General features: G+C 40.8%; 1 long non-coding RNA gene across 1 annotated transcript; it reads right to left on the reverse strand.

The window, feature by feature from the left end:
- Positions 1 to 1831: 1831 nt before the first annotated feature.
- LOC139039634 (uncharacterized) lies at positions 1832 to 5392 on the reverse strand. The gene is made up of 2 exons (XR_011492976.1): positions 5150 to 5392; positions 1832 to 5042 (listed from the first exon to the last, which is right to left on the reverse strand). It is a non-coding gene; the product is annotated as an uncharacterized lncRNA (long non-coding RNA).
- Between the last annotated feature and the right edge of the window lie 12758 nt (positions 5393 to 18150).

Raw genomic sequence — 18150 nt, forward strand, 5'->3', positions numbered from 1 at the left:
GTGTGTTGGGGTGGGCGGGGGGGAATGTTGCTATCGATGTATGATCTAAGTCTGCTTTGAAAGCTGATCCCATGGGGTAAAGTAAGATACAGGTCTAATTTGATGAGACAGTAAATTCTGACCTGTCTTACCTAACAGAATTCTGGTGCTTGTTTTTTCATTATGAAGATTTGGGGTAATAACTTTATTTAGTGCTTGCTTTTCTCCCCCACTGGATTTCTAGCAGAAAGTCAAAGATCCTGATTTACAAACAGAGGTTTCTTAAGTACTATTTTTAGAACAATGCTGTACCAGATTTATAAGGGGGGTTAGGGGGAGAAACTACAGTCACTTTCGAGCAAAGTAGCATTTCACTGCATAATAATGAAGTACTAATTGCTCTTTGTCATCACTTTTTATGCAAATTGCCCTGGAGCATTTGCCCAATATGCATTTTACATTTTAACAAAGAAAGTGGAGTCTTGACAAACAAGAATAGTATACCCAAGCAAAAATAAAAATATCAGCTATAAAATAAAACTGCTTAAGGTGCATTCTCTATGGGTATAAATTTTTCTATTATATCATTCCCATTATTAGATCTATTTGGCCAATAAGATTTCTTTGAATCTAAAATAGCAGTTTATGTGTCAGGCAAAAAATAAGTTGGTGGGCAAAACCTGCATATTTTGCTCATCATACAATTTGCAATGGAAGTTTGATGTGAAAATTATGTTCCCAGCAGAATTTAAATAGACCAGGTCAAAATCTAGACTGTCAAAAGAATCCAGTTGTGTCAAAGTATTTATAACAGGCACAAATCTCACTATTTTAGAGGTTTCAGTTATTCTAATGGTCCTTATTTTCATAGAGACAGTCATCAGCGTTATAAAAAAAAAAAAGAAAAACATGATTTGCATATCACAAATGGGTAGAGAGGTTAAAACATATCTCAGGATGTGTGCGTTCAAATTCCAGTCTGGAGACAGTTACTAGTCGCTATCTTGGTGACCATCAGGCAGTAGAGAAAAAAAGAGAGAGAAATGTGATTTATAAGATTTCTGAGACCTTCAGAGTAATCTAAAATTCAAACCTGGTCTTCTAGGTCATTATGAAGATATATTTGTCAAGGTAAAAGGATAGAACATATTTTATTTAACAGTCTGTTAGTTTGATCTATACCATTTAAATATTTAAACATATGGTATGTGGCCTCCATTTGTACTGTTGCCCTAGGCTCCACAAATGTTAGAGGCAGGCCTACTTCCTAGAACCACTCCTCCACTTCCAATTCACAAGCTTCCATCAAATCTGGACCTGCTTATTCTAAAAACAGAATACAATTGGCTCAAGGCAACTGATGTCCAGAGCTATTACTATGCCATTCGGTAAATCCATACTTTGCAAATCAAAAAATACATTATGTGACAAGGCACACTGTTTACAAAGAAAAAGAGGATTTCTTTCCAGATGTACAGAAATGAGCTGTTGCCTTACTAAATGACCATGGTAGCGTATTATTTCCAAAGTAGGATAACTCCTGGAATGATAATGAACAAAGGGAAGCCTGTTTAATTCCAGACTTCTAAGCCGTTTACAGTCCTAAAGTCATCAGTCCACAGTCCCTTCTTCTGTGCTGGATCCACAAGGTGTGAGACACTCACTTTTACAAACACCCAGGCCCGGAGAAGTATTGCCTAAAGTCACTGCGAGTGGAGTGCAGAATCACTCACGGTCCCAGACACCCTCCATTAGACAACCCGATTATGAGATGAAATACGGGTAAACACAAGCTTCTGTACCCAGGAAATGCACTGTGAAGGGCATAATGAATTACTTATGCTGTGTAGTGTATGTATAAATCATATTAAAGCATGCTGAATGGTACATTATCATGCTTCTATTTTGCATTACAAAAGTAACTAATGTAAGCTGCAACGTGTACTTTTAATCCATTATTCATTTCTAAAAGTAGTCAGACCACTATTCAAGTACCATAAAAGGCTACCAGGATAAGCAAACCTGCTTTTCAATGGATGAAGATGAAACAGCAAGATTTTAAAATCAATTTTAAATTAGTCAGGCTGTATTTATCAAAACTTGTATCAAGTCTATGCATTCCCAGTTCAGATGGAGGAATCTTAAAAACCCATAACTTTTTCTACCCCCCCACACACACAAAAAAATTCTATTTCTCCAGTCCAGCATTAATATAATTACTTTCATTATGTGTGATTCTCTGATACTGTTTATTTTACCTCATTTTTAATGTTCACACTGGTTCAAAACACATTTTTAGTTTTCCTTCTCATTTGGGTTCAGCTCTGTACACTCTAGTTTTTCCACAGGGGCTGCCTCAAGGAGTTAGCACTTTTTCTACAAACTTTCCCTAACACAAAAGCAAGAACTTGGGGTGTCTCTATCAAGCCCCTAGCACTCCATATAAAGCACCCTACAAAAGCCTTTTTAGTCAGGGTTCAAAATCCAGGAGCCATAGAAGAAAAGGCTGATACATATTGATACAAAAGCAACATACACAGGAAACCCAAGTGACAAACTCCGAGAATGTTTGCAACCTAAATCACAGAGAGGCCAGCCGCTTAACTTTCCATGAGTCTCCCAAGTTGAGAAGGACTTCCCTGGTGGCGCTGGATAAGAATCTGCCTCAGAACCCAAGGACCACAAAGAAGAATAGCTCTCGCTCACTGCAACTAGAGGGAGAACTTGAAGAGCAACGAAGACCCATTGTGGCCAAAAGGAAATAAATAATTGCTTTAAAAACTGTTTAAAAGAAAAAAAAGAAATCGAGAAAAGTCCGACAGTCTAACTGAACAAAAGTAATGAACAAAAAATGTACAGAGGGGGAAATACAAATGAAATACATATGAGAAAACTTGCAACGTCACTCATAAAGTTCAATTCAAATTAAAGCTTCACAATGAAACCAGTTTAATAATATAACTGTTGACAGGGCTGTAGGGGAAATAAACACATATGCTGGTGGGACTGCCAATTAGACTAAATCTAGTGGATGGCAGTGGGGCAAGCCTTGCCAGAGTTACTTGCTCCGACCAGTAATCCCACTTCTGGGAATTTATCCTACATAGAGATTCATCCGTACCCTTATGAAATGATATATATGCAAGGTTATTCACTACAACATGACTTGCGGCAGCAACACTTGGTCCATTAATAGATGTGATGGCTAATTTTATACGTCAGTTTGACTGGGCCGCAGGCTGCAAATTATTTGATCAAATGCTATTCTGAGTATTCCCATGAGGCTGTTTTTGGATGAGATCTGAAGCAGGAGATTGAACAAAGCAGACTGCCCTCCCCAGTGTGGGTGGGCTAGTTGAAAGTCTGAACAGTACATATTAGAAACAGTACTCACTACAGAAACACAAATAGGGATGACCTTGGTGAGACCTAGGACACATTAACTAAATAACTGTTTTGAATATATCAAAATGTATTAAATGCTGCCTTTACATGAAAAGGGAGATAAAGATACATATTGGTAATTGCTTATATTCACATTAAGACATATTGAAACACAAAAGCAGTAAATAAGATCGTTTCACTAGGGTCAGAGTGAACCAGGATATATATGCATAAAGAGATACTTTTGCTTCTTGAATCATGTGAATATATTTCTTATTCAAAAAAGCTAAAATAAATTTTAAAATAACTAATAGCGTTTCTTGATCACATCACCCTAACTGGCTTCTTTTTTGGCACTATCACCATCGGAGATATTCTTGTTTAGTTACTAGTCTCCCTGTTAGCTGTGCTTTAGGACAGAGGTCAGCAAAGTATAGCCCATGAGCCAAAGTCAACCCATCTCTTATTCTGTAAATAACGTTTCAGCAATAAACAGCCATGCCCATTCATTTTCGTATTTCTCAGGCTGCTTTTATGCTACAGGGGCAGAGGTGAATGGCTGTGACTGAGACCATATGGCCCAAAAGCCGAAAATATTTGCCATCTGGCCTTTTCCAGAAAAAGTTTGCTGACACTTGCTCTAGAACTCGAATTCCTTCTTAACAGAATGTGAGGGTAAGGGCTTCCCAGGTGGCAGGTGGCAAAGACCCTCCCTGCCAGTGAAGGAGATGTGGGTTTGAATCCTGGGTCAGGGATCCCCTGGAGGAGGGCATGGCAACCCATTCCAGTATTCTCGCCCGGGAAATCCCACGGACAAAGGAGCCTGGCGGGCTACAGTCCAGAGGGTCACAGAGAGTCAGATACGACAGCGCTATGCACACAGGCACGAGGGTAGGAAGTTTATTTGGTCTCCACTGTATTCCTTCAGTTCAGTTCAGTTCAGTCGCTCGGTCATGTCCGACTCTTTGTAACCCCATGGACTGCAACACGTCAGGCTTCCCTGTCCATCACCACCACCCAGAGCTTGCTCAAACTCATGTTCATCATGTCGGTGATGGCATCCAACCATCTCATCCTCAGTCGTCCCCTTCTCCTCCCGCCTTCAATCTTTCCCAGCATCAGGGTCTTTTCCACTGAGTCAGCTCTTCACATCAGGTAGCCAAAGTATTGGATTTTCACCTTCAGCATCAGTCCTTCCAATGAATATTCAGGACTGATCTCCTTTAGGATGGACTGGTGGGATCTCCTTGCAGTCCAAGGGACTCTCGAGAGTCTTCTCCAACACCACAGTTCAAAAGTGTCAATTCTCTGGTGCTCAGCTTTCTTTATAGTCCAACTCTCACATCTATACATGACTACTGGAAAAACCACAGCTTTGCCTAGATAGACCTTTGTTGGCAAAGGAATGTCTCTGCTTTTTAATATGCTGTCTAGGTTTGTCATAGCTTTTCTTCCAAGGAGCAAGTGTATTTTAATTTCAAGGCCGCAATCAGCATCTGCAGTGATTTTAGAGACCCCCGAAATAAAGTCTTTCACTGTTTCCATTGTTTCCCCATCTATTTGCTGTGAGCTGTATTCCTTACAATCTTGAATAAGGTCTAGGTTGATTTTCCCGATAAACAAACTCTGAGCTGGAGATCAGTGAACAGCAGGCTTCTTGGGGCTGCTCCTAGGATCACCTGAGGGAAGGAAAGGAGCCGGGGGTGTGGGCAGGGAGCGCGGCGGGGAAGAGTCAAGCACCCCCATCACCCTGCCCCCTCCCCCCGGTCTCAAAGGACTGTCTCACCTGACCACAGCGGCGCTTCTGAAGGTGGAATGACCCTTCAGAGCTCCAGCTGAGTTGAGAGGGCTGGGGCTTTCTGGCCCCACTTGGATCTGTCCTTGCATGGGGACATCCCAGAAAGGAGATATGACTGTCCTCGGTCGAAACAAATCCTGAAGCACTGTCACCAGTGACAGCTGTCTGCCGACAGGACTCCCCAAAGCTGGGATGTGAAAGTGAAAGCGTTAATCACCCAGGTGTGTCCAGCTCTTTGCAACCCCAGGGACTGTGTAGCTCGTCAGGCTCCTCTGTCCGTGGAATTCTCCAGGCAAGAATACTGGAGTGGGTTGCCATTTCCTTCTCCACAGGATCTTCCCAACAAAGGGATCAAACTTGGGTCTCCCACATGGCAGTAGATTCTTTCCTGCCTGAACCACCAAAGCTGGGATAATAAGTATTTAATTTGGGGTGGAGGAGCATGTGATATAACGTCCATCACAACATAGCATTCATCCCTGACAGTATGTGAGCAACTGTGTGAGTGTGTGAACATGTATCTTCCAGCGGTGACTCCATCTCTCTGGAAAGTCCCCTTGAGTAGATTTTATCCTCATCACCTTTCTTTGGGTTTTTCAGCATGTGTCTTAGTTTGTGTGTGCTCAGATGCAGACTCTGAAACAATGACTGGCATTCAAATACTCTCTCTCTCTCTCTCTCTCTATCTCTATCTATATATCTATATATATCTATATATATTTTTTTTTTTTATTTTTTTTCCCCCTTCCTGAAACGCAGGGAACACCAGCAGAGGAAAGAAGTCAGACAGAGAAGGTAAGGCAGTTAACCGACTGCCTGTGGCAACAGAGTCACCCCCTAGTATCTGAGGGCCGCTGGTCTCAGGACCTACACTAGACACCAAGTTGTACGGAGGCTCACATGCTTGTATAAAATAGTATAGTACTTGCATACATCCTACTCACATCCTCCATATACTTTATATCATCTCTAGATTACTTGTAGTATCCAATACGATGTAAATGGTATGTGAACAGTTTCCGGTAAATGTCAGATTCAAGTTTTGCCTTTTGGAGCTTCCTGGAATTTGGAGGGATTTTTTGGAATATTTTTTATCCTTAAACCCACAGAGGCAGAACTTGAGCCACTGTAAGGATTACTGCTGCTCAAAGTGGGGTTCAGGGAATAGTTCCATCCAGGAATGGTTTGTCACTAAGTTTACAAACTACAGTTGTCAATTCCACCTCATTCTGATCCTCAGTTTCTGAGCGGAACTTTTCCCCTATTCACTCAAAACCATTAATTATCTTTAACTTAAAGTTAAGAGCCAATGTCCAGTGGAAAACACTACACCAATTACAGATTGGTAATTTTCACAGTTTTCCAGCAGGTGAAATAGCTCCCATCCCAGACTCAAGTTTTTATCCTTTGAATCTAAAGAGTCTATATTTCTCATTGTAAAACGATGGTTCCCATGGGAACAAAGTATCAGTTTCTCTTAGCAACCACTGCAGCTCCTATAACACTGACAAACTTGGTATCAATATCAAACGACTTTTACTAAGTGCTTATTGTTACTGTAAAGCCAAGCTTACCATAATTTAACTTAAAAAAATCTAAGCAGGATATAAAACTTCATGTAAACTGTGGTATATACAAAATAAAGTATGTATAAAATACAAAACAACCTCAGAGAAATAAACTAAAATATTAATTCTTTCTTTCTTGATGAATGTGTGTTCTAAATTTTTCTTTTGTGCACTAAATAACCATAACATCAAAAAGAGAGAGAACTCTAAGCACAATACAATATAAAATCTTTTAACTCAGAGATGAAGTTGAAATTCATCTTATTAACTGTCTGTTAAATTCATCTTATTAATTCTTTCTTGATGTTCATGTGTTCTAAATTTTTGCTTTGTGCACTAAATAACTATAACACCAAAAAGAGAGAGAACTCTAAACACAATATAATGTCAGCACATCTTTTAACTCAGAGATGAAGAGTGGAAGCGTCACTAAGCTCTGAGCTGTTGGTCATAGCATTTTCTTCTCTCTGACTTCATGATTATATCATTGGATAAGAGGGTGCCAATCACTTAACCGCTGGCCTTTGGATTCTTTCTGTGAAGAGTGATGTTTAAGTTTCTTTTGAACTGTAAAAGTCAAAAACTTTATAATTTTACTTTTCCACAATAATTATATGTGGAGGCTTGCCCCAGTTGTATTGAAGCAGTTTGCAGGTTTTGGAAAGCATAATGCTAACCAGGGGGATACGAAATAACAAGTGTTGATGATATGGAGAGAAGAGAACCCTCGGATACTGTTAGTGGAAATGTAGATGGGTGCAGTCATGATGGAAAACAGTATAGAGTTTCCTCAAAAAATTAAAAATAAACCTGCCATGCAATTCAGCAATTTCACTTCTGGGTACATATGTGAAGAAAATGAAATCACTATCTGGAAGAGATACCTGCACACCACTGTTCATTGCAATGTAAATTACAATAGCCAAGACACTGGAACAACCTAGCCAACCGAGGTTCACATAGATGGACCTTCCACACATTATGTTAAGTGAACTGAAGTCAGACAGACAAAGACAAATACTATATAATCTCACTTATATAAGGAATCTAGGAAAACTGAACTCATAAGTATCGAAAATAAATTGGTGGTTGAAAGAGGCAGGGAGTAAAGGGTGGGCAAAATGGGTAAAGGAGATCCAAGGGTATACTTTCAGTTACAAAATAAATAAGTTCTGGGGATCAATATACAACAATACTATGTTGTATATTTGAAAGTTGCTAAGAGAGTAAATCTTGAAAGTTCTCATCACAAGAAAAAAAATTATAGCTATGTGAGGTGATAGATTTTCACTAAACTTATTGTGGCAAACATTTTTCTATATAAACCTGTCTAGATCATTATGAAGGTTGTACACTTTCAACTAACACAACATAATACATCAATTATATCTCAACAAAACTGGAAAAACCATAAAATAAATTAAAAAGAGAATCTCCGGGAGAGTTTCTTATAAGCTGATGACCGGGCTGCACCCTCAGATCCTCCACAAGTAGTTTAGACTAGGACATTTTTATCACGGCTTCCCAGAGGTTCTAATGTAGGTCACGTTTGGGCACTACTCCACAATCTATGTGCAAATCTTGAGACTTAAAAATCATTAAGAAAAGAAACCATTTGGCATAAGAGAATGAGTCTTATGAGATCATCCAAAACTAAGTGGTACAATTGGAACTTAGGGCAGTTTGGGTCCTCAGGTATTTAACTGAGACTCATCTATTCGTTCCAGTCACTTCGTTATATTCATCCTAGACCTCAGCTCCATCAGTATTTTTTTCACTCTGTGAAGCATCACTCTGCACCACCTGTAACATCCTCTGTGACTCATCACAGAAACATAACAAGACTGTCCACATGTGGGGCCCGGCACCTGGAAATATACGCGCTTTTCCCTCAGAGAGGAGAACCGCCTCACGCTCTCTAATGGAAACAACGCCTGCTGTGTCCAATGCAATAGCAGCCACCAACCTGCCACTGGTGACATGAAAGCTAACGATAAAGGATGGAGACAAATGTAAAACAGTTTGTGTAATATATTTAATCCTCCATACTCAGAAGCAATTGAGAAACTAAACTACAAAGCCAGCAGGCTTTTACTGGAAACTTTCTTCTACCACGAGTAGCAAACAAGGATCCACCTGTGAGCAAAGAGGAAAAATCTTCCTTAAAGGGGTCATTTCTTGAAGACAAGCAAATGTTACAAATCCACAAGAAATGTCTTTCCTAGGTGTTTACTGCAAGAAGATGGTTTTTAATTTAATAACCAGGAGAAAGCACTCTACGAGCTGTCTGATGCTGGGTTTTGATGTGAGGCTGGAATGGGAAAGGTGTTCATGTCTGTTGCTTATTATTGTTCAACATAAGTTCTGTTTACTTAAAATTTGTTTTGCCTATTCTCAAGTGTTTTTACTGAATTACATAACCGTCAGGGGTAGATGAATGACCCCATGGCTGCACATCACTGCCCATGCCTGATGACATCAAAGTTTTAAAGTATCTGCCAAACACTGCAAGGGGGAAAGTGTTTCATTGTTGCTTCTGTTTGTCTTTATATTATTACCGTAAAGTCGATCGGCTTTCGTCTCTTGCCTCTTTTGTGTAATGACAACTGCTTGCTCTGCTCACATTTCTGTGGGATGCCTTCTCTTTTTATTTGCGTGAAGATGTGCTTTGTGAACTCTGATGTTGGTACCTGGCCATGGCTCCTCTTTAATGCATCATGGGTTTAAGAAAACGTAAGTTCTGAAAAATCAGTGCATAAAACACAGTGGAGCATAATGAAACACATTTCAAGTGCACCCTTACCTTCACAAAAAGGTTATTTACATGCACTTTGAGACAAGAGTAACCCCTTTAGCATTTAAAATATCACTAGTTTGGTTATAATTTATTTCTTGATCTGGGTGCTGGTTATATGTATGGGTGGTTAACTCTGTGAAACTTCATGGAGCTGTAAATGCATAAGTTGGTGCCCTTTACCATAAGTAAGTTATATTTTAGTTAAAAGTTTACCTAAAAATTCATTAGATTTATATCTCAGTGTGCATACAACTTTTCATGGATGTGAGCCTGCTATAACTTTTGTTGAAGATGGTACATTAGAAAACTCAGCGAGAGAGGGAAAAGATAACAGAACAGAATGAGCTTCTGTGAGTTCAAATGAGGCCACAGGAGGTAAGAAAGACCCAAGTCAAGGTAAAGGACAACCTAGTGTCAACAGGATGGCATGCTGTCAGGATAAAGTCAAATGTCATAACTGATCATTTTTATTAGTCTCTCTCATTTAAAGAAGACTAATAAATCAAGATACAGATCGGGGTCATGAAGGTAAAAATGTCTTGCCTTTGGAATACCATTCCTAAGAGAAGTAGAGTGAAATTACAAAAGACAGGATTTGAGAACTGAACTGGCCGCTCCTTACTCACCTGAGCCCTTGTTTATTTATTTGTAAAAGGGAGATGATAAAAACAACCCTGTGGGGTTGTTATGAAGACTAAGAAAAGCACACACATGAAGATCTCGTCCACTGTCTGCCTCAAATTATAGTCATTATGATTGTTTCTGTCCCAAGATGTGAAAATTTTAAGGGAAAAATATGTTTCTATTTGGAATTACTTAACTTGTTGAAAGGCAAAATTGAATTTTCTTTTTTCCATGGAGCACTAAAAACACTTTCAGGACCAATGTATGATTTCTATGTGATGCAAGAATGTGCCTTGGTGTTTTTCCCTGTTAGTTTTTGAGTATGATGCGCAGCCTGCAGGCTTCTAAGTAGGCACTGATGATTGGTGCTTAAGCTCTTAGCAGTTAATATAAACCTTGGATTTACATGGCTTTCAATTTCCTTTACAACAGTTGCCTGAGTCGGGTTTATCACCCTTGTCCTGGTGCACTCAACAGGACAGAGAAGGTGGAAAGAACAGTCAAGCTGGTGAGGCTGTCTTAACATAAAAATGTTTTGAGCAAGCAGCAGCTATAATTTTTCTGCCCAAATCAAAATCTCATGAAGTTGTGTTTAGACAGGGCTTAGTTCTAGACCTCAAATTTACTTGTGTACACTTATCTAAATACCTAAGGATTCAAGTTGGGTTTTTTTTTTCCCCCTATAAATTACCTTATGGCAATCATATGCTATTTGGTTAACATCAAATAGATCTATATCTACAAAAATCTCTCTCAATATAAGCAGGAATCTGAACATAAAAACCCTTTAAAATAATACTGGAGCCCAGATTAAACTCACAAACGCCAGGAGGGTTAATAGGGGTTGAGGGACACCCTCTCCTCCTTCGCTCTGCTGTTGTGATTGTCGAGACTTGGTGAACTGGAACGAAATTGACAAGGGGCAAGCTTGTCGTTTCAAGTCTCCCAGATTAAATTGACATCTTGTTTTTAATTTCATTTCCTTTTTTATTTAAAAAAAGAACTTGTTATTCACATCTTGTAATTACGCTAAATAAGTTAACTGTCCCAGCAGTCTCTCTGCCTGGTTGCTCACTGGACAAAACACAAATGTATTATCAAAAATAGCCTCTCAGCCATAAAAAAAAAAAAAGAGTGAAACAATGCCATTTGCAGTAACATGGGCGGCCATAGAGACAGTCATGCTGAGTGAAGTAAGTCAGACCAAGACAAGTATCTTGTGATATCACTTATATGTGGAATTTAAAAAAACAATGAACTTAATACAAGACAGAAACAGACTTTCAGACAAACTTACAGTAACCAAAGGGGAAAGGAGAGGGCAAGGAATAAACTGGGAGTGTGGGATTAACAGATACGACAGATAAAATACACAACAAGATCCTACTGTCTAGCATGGGGAACGCTACGCAGTATCTGGTAATAACCTACAATGAAAAGGAATTGGAATATATATAACTGAATCACTTTGCTGTACATCTGAAACTAACACAACATTTAAAGTCCACTATAATCTTTTAAAAAAAATTTAAAAAAAATAAATAGTCTCAACACAGGCAGCTCAACACAAACATTGAGCTGAGGACAGGTCTAAGGAGCAAAGTAACCTGAATCTGGACATCTGCTACCCAGAGCGCTATACAAAACATCACCCAGATCTTTATACTCAAGTTCACTGCAGGTACTGAAAAACAGAGGCAGGAACTTGGTCTATATTTCAAGAGAAAATTATGGGGAAATGGAATTAATCACTGATTTGAGTGAAGATTTGAAGCTAACAGATCTCTGGTTGCTAAACCTTGCCTCTTATTCCTTGTCATTCTCAGCAAGATTTTGTGACTCCAGTTTACTATCAATGACATGAGAAAAACACAAGCAAGCTTTATCTTCTACAATTGTTGTGCCCTTAAAACTTGTGTGAACTGAATTGTGGAAAATAAAATTACAAGCTCTGAATATATCAAGAGAAAAGAAATTAAAAACCAGGAGCGTCATGTGACATGGACACACCTACAAACATTACTCACAAAACTTTGAATGAGTAAGGTTTGAATTATCTGAGATTTTTGTAATGGAATAAACAGTATGTGTCTATTTCAGCTAAAAAACAACAACTGCTTTGAGCTACTCATGGTTTTAAATAAACTAATAATAGATTGGAGCAATTTTTATTGCATTTGATTATATATTGGGGTCAGATTTTTCTCTGTACCCTCCTCTTTAGGTGAACAAAGGATGCTGTTACATCTTTTTCATAAGCTACGACAGTTACTGTTGTGGAATACTAAATGTGACTCTAGTGGCCCGGTGGCATTACTGAATCTTCCAAAAGTGCCCACTGTTCCCCTTGGAAATAATGTCATCAGTGACAGGCTGCAACTGAGGAATTTCTGATAAGCAATGAGCACACATCAAATCCAGGCATATTATGCAAGAGTTTACACTGTTAGCAGAGACATAGCGGGGTTGCCTGTTGAAAAGCATCTGTGAAAAACTTCTGCTATTATTATGGAAGCAGTAGGCAATATTCAAATAGAGGCGACTCAGTCATTTAAATAAATGTGTTTTTAATCATAAAATGTTACTGCTCTACAGACCCGTTTTTTTCCTATTAACCTGTTGAGATACTGTTGATGAGATTTAATGTTTTAAGGGCAAAGTCTTATGAAACGCAGCATAAAAGGACACAGCAGTATTCTTCTGAAGCTGTGAATCATTATTTATCTGTGTGAAATCTGATGGCACTTAAATCTGTTTTCAAATCACCTAAGCAACAAAAACACAGACTTAGATGACCACACAAGATGTGCCCACCAAGATGCTTCTCCTCTTTGTTACTTTCACACCCCCGCCATTGCTGCCGCTGCTGTTGAGTTGCCAAGTTGCATCTGACTCTTTTGTGACCCCACCAGGCTCCTCTGTCCATGGGATTTCCCAAGCAAGAATACCAGAGTGGGTTGCCATTTTCCCTTCTGGGGGATCTTCCCGACCCAGGGATGGAACGAGTGTCCTTCTTGGCAGCCAGACCCTTTGCCACTGAGCCGCCTGGGAAGCCCCTCCAGGCCCCCGAGCAGAAAAAAAACAAGCAAAAAGCAAGGCTGGAAGCTGGAATACTGGGGGAGGGGGAGGCCACGAGTTAGTATTTCAGAAGACAGCTCGTTTTCGACATATGAATGTGTTCAAGGTATTGATTATAGCTTATACCCCAACAGTCCCCCTCAAGAGAGAACAACCTACACACACGGCTGCTGAAGGGGAAGACTTGGATGACCTTGTTCTTTGGTCACAAGGGTGTCAGCCCTTTCCCTCTCCCCAGCCCCGTCTCCCACTTGGTAATTGTTGATCGGATCAGAGGTGGGCTTCTAACCCACCCAAGGCAGCCATTCTGGCCATCAACTACACTGATCAGATTTCTTCTCTCACAATGTTGAAATAAGAAAGATTAAGAAAAAAATCTGGAAGGGGACTGCCCTGGTGGTTCAGGAGTTAAGACTCCCTGCTTCCACTACAGGGAGTGAGAGTTGCATCATTGGTCAGGAAGCTAAGAACCCACATGCTACATGGCACAGGCAAATTAATTAATTAACTGGTCAGCTTTCAGATATATTAAAAAAGAAGAGTCAGGGCCTTAAAAAGGCAACACTTGCTCCTGAAACTTTCAAGGAATAAAAATGATGGGTATAAGGGGATGTCTGGGAGGGGCCACATGCTGAGACTCAGCTAGGCGTGGATGTGACGGCAGGTCTCACCTCCCCAGCAGAGTCTCTGCACTCAGCTGCCAATCGTCCTGAGGTTGCACATACCCATTTGATGAGCCAGCGGAGGAGACAGGAGAACAACAGAGGCTGCATCACAGGGAGCAACCTCAGAACCCAGAGAGGAAAGGAAAACAAAACCAAACCCCCTAAACAATGAAGACACCCATTGGGCTGGAAGGGTCGGCTGGATGATGCTATGAGAGCTTGGCTATCAGGAGAGAATTGTGGTTTGGGGTACAGTCTTAGAACTCTACCTGAAAGCTTGAAGCTGTCTTTCCCAGTCTCCCCTCCTTCCTCCAACCCTTCCCAGGCAGTGGGAGGATGTATAATACAACCCAAGATCACTATCATTTGCCATGGCAACCATCCATCCCCAGATCTCCTGGACCAGAGGAGACTGGAAGGAGAAGACACTTCCCCAGGACAGAGAAGCATAACAGTGTGTAAGCAGAAGCCCTGGGGTGTATTGGAGGGCAGGGCTTGTCCGCCCTGCCATGGGGCAGCGTGGGCTAGGCTGGTGGGAAACCTCAGTGAGGGTTAAACTAGCAGCCAGCACAGCAGAGGGCACAGCCTCAGAAGCTGTGATGGCTAATTTTATGTGTCAACTTTAATGGGCTCAGCGATGCCCAGGTAGCTGGTAAAACGTGATTTCTGGGTGTGTCTGTAAGAGGTGAACATCTGAATCAGTAAACTGAGTAAAGAAGCGCATCCTCCCCAGTGTGGGTGGACACCATCCAATCCACTTAGGGTCTGAATAGAACAAAAGGCGGAGGAGGGGCAAAATTCGTCTCTCTCCAGGAGCTGGGACATCCATCTTCTCCTGCCCTTGGACGTCAGGCCTCTTGATTCTTGGGTCTTTAGTGTGTGTGCATATGAAGTCACTTCAGTCATGTCCAACTCTTTGTGACCCCATAGACTATAGCCCGCCAGGTCCCTCTGTCCATAGGATTTCCCAGGCAAGAATACTGGAGTGCGCTGCCACGCCCTTCTCCAGGGCGTCTTCCCGACCCAGGGCTGTACTGCATCTCCTGCATCTCCTGCGTCTCCTGCATCTCCTGCGTTGGTAAGCAAGTTCTTTACCACGAGCACCACCAGGGCAATTCGGGTCTTTAGACTCTAAGTCCATAATCCCACCGGCTTTCCTGGTTTTCCTGTTTGCAGATGGCAGACTGTGGGACTTCTCTGCTCCCACAACCATGTGAGTCAATTCCTATAATAAATCTATCATCTTTCCATCCTGTTAGTTCTGTTTCTCTGGAGAATCTTGACTAATACATACGGTAAACGAGCCGCCTCCCTACACACAGCTTAAGGAGGAGCAGAGCTGAGGTTTTGCCACCTGGCAAAAGAAGACTAGGAATAAGGTGACAATGAAGTGGGTGATGCTCCACAAAGATGATGGAGGAAGCAGAGGAGGGAAGGCCAGTCACAGAGAACCAAAACTTCACCTTGCTTCCCTCCACCCCGCCTTAAAGTGACTTCCCCCTTCCCACCACCCCCCACCCCCCACCAGGGGACAATAACAGATCTGGTCCCCATGCTCACTCTCACCAAAATAAAAGGCACAACCGAAAGCAGAATAAACCCAATCTGAGAGCCAGGGAGTCTAGAAAGCAATCTTTGGCATTTTGTCAGCAATAAAATGCGAGTTTCCGTTTTTAATTTTGGGAAATTTCATATTGCACAATTTACTATGTCTCCTTGAACTGCCAGTACTATTTGCCATCTATTTGGTATCTGGACCAAACCCAAGCATTTACTGGCAGAGGCTGCTTTTACTAGTTTGGGCTGCCTTGCGGATTAGTTAGAACAGGCTCTGAAGCCAGACTTCATGAGTTCAAATCCCGCCTCAGTTACTTGATGGGAGTGCCTCTTAAGGAAAGCACTCCACCCCTCTGTGCCAAGATTCCTACCACCCAAGGTGGTTGTGAAGATAAAACTGAGGGACCAGTTTTCCTGGCTTGCTCAGGACTGAAGGGCTTCCCTAGGATGCTGGACTTCCAACGCAAACACTGGGAAGGTCCTGGGAAAACTAGGAAGTGCCGGTCACCTAAGGGAGAAATAAGCTATTGCAGGTAAAGCACTAAAAACAATGGGTGCTCAACAAATATTAGCCACTGATACTAGTGAACCTGCTATGAATGTGACTATTGCAAAGGTCATTGCTTCCCCTGACCTTGGAGGTCTGGGATTAGTGTCCTGGTCTTCTCTGAAGGATAAGATCACCTCCATTTCTCCGGAGCTCTGGAATCACTGGAAACAGAGGCGAAGATGAGGGTGATGTGCCTGGGCTGACAGCCGAGTCTGCACACACAGGGAGGATGAGCCAGACTGCAGCCTCTTCTTCCAGCCTGGGATAATGCCGAGGGGCCCCGACCCTCCCCACTCCGCGATGGGTCCACCGGAGCCCGGCTGGCTGTCCGACCGGTCTGCACTGGAGATCTACAGAGAGAGCGTGGTCTGCTGAGTGAAGACTTCTAGGCTTTGGAATCAGACTTCTCCTCGGGACAGCCTGAGTCTCCCCAGAAATTCCAAGTGAATTTTGGAAAACGAAAGGACCATATGCTTGCACACTCTGATCTGGCATCCTGGGAATTTCCATTTCTCACAAGCTCTTCAAACATTTCATCAGTGAGGGGTTTGTGAGTTTCCTCACTGCCTGGTCTCGAATATAAGGCAGAATGATGTACACGGGAGGCACTTTGGTGTACAGCTTAAGTTTTTAGGGATTCTAGATGGCTTCAGGGTGATCATGGGCAGCTTTTCCCCTTCAAATCTCAGCTCCCACAATTGCCACATTGAGATAATGATTGCTAAGATTTACAAAGCACTTACTATGTGCTGAGCAACTAATATATCTTAATTAATCCTTTAAGACAAATCAAGGGTTATACATTTTAAGAATCTCATATTATAGAAATCTGAGGCACAGGGAGATGAAGTCACTTGTCCAAGTTAACACGGCTTGCAAGGAGAAGAACCAGATCCAAATTTGAGAAGTCTGGCTCCAAAATTCAAACTTTCAACAAAGTGTATTCTGACTCTATGCCCACCTGACTGGCTTGTTGCAAGAAATAAAGTAACACAAAGATGCTTAACATATAGTAAGCATTAAGTAAATCTTCATTTTATTTTTTTTTTTCAGGGTAGGGGGCTGAAAAGATAGTCAAGATAAATGGTTCAGCATAATCTTCATCCACATATAAGAACAATGAGTCTACTAAGCTAGCCTGACATTATTAGAAAAGTTTAACTAGTATTTATTGAGCATGTATCCAGTGACTATTGCTACACAAAGAACTTGGAATGGAGTTGTGAGTGAAACCAGACACTGTTTCTACACTCCTGAAGATTATTGCCCAGAGAAAGAGATAAAAATTGAGTAAATCATTCCACTTGGAAAAGAAGAAAATGAACAATCCAAAAAGGAAATTAAGGAAATTAAGAAAACAATTCCATTTACCATATCATTAAAAGAATAAAGTATTTAAGGATAACTTAACCAAGAAGGCAAAGACTCATACACCTGAAGACTACAAAATGTTGCTGAAAGAAATTTTAAAAGACACAAATAAATGGAAAACCAACCTCGTTCATGGACTGGAAGATATAAAACTGTCAAGATGTCAATACTTTCTAAAGTGACTTACAGGTGTAATGCAATCCGTTTTGAAATTTTCAAGAGGTTCCCCCCCCCAAAATAGAAATATCCATTCCAAAATTCGTATAGAATTGCAAAAGATCTTGAAGAGCCAAAACAATCTTGTAAAAGAAGAATGAAGTTGAAGGTCTCACATTTCCTGATTTCAAAACTTACTACAAACTTATAGTCATCAAAGCAATGTTGTATTGTCATAAAGACAGACATAGAGACTAATGGAATAAAATAGAGAGTACAGAAATAAACCCTTGTATACATGTTCAAATGATTTTTGACAAGGGTACCAATATTATTCAATGGGGAAAAGACAGCCTTTTAAACAAATAATGTTGGGAAAACTGGATATCTGCATGCAAAAGAATGATGTTGAATCCTTACCTTACACTATATAGAAAAATTAATTCAAAATGGATTAAAGACCTGAACACAAGGGCTAAAACTATAAAACTCTTAGCAGAAAACATAGAGGAAAGCTCCTTGACATTGAATTTGGCAATCATTTTTTGGATATGACGTCAGAAGCACAAGCAACACAAATAAAAGTAGATAAACTGGACTCCATGGATAATTAAAAACTTCTG

Source organism: Odocoileus virginianus, chromosome 19 (genome assembly GCF_023699985.2).
Source record: "Odocoileus virginianus isolate 20LAN1187 ecotype Illinois chromosome 19, Ovbor_1.2, whole genome shotgun sequence".
Classification (NCBI taxonomy): domain Eukaryota; kingdom Metazoa; phylum Chordata; class Mammalia; order Artiodactyla; family Cervidae; genus Odocoileus; species Odocoileus virginianus.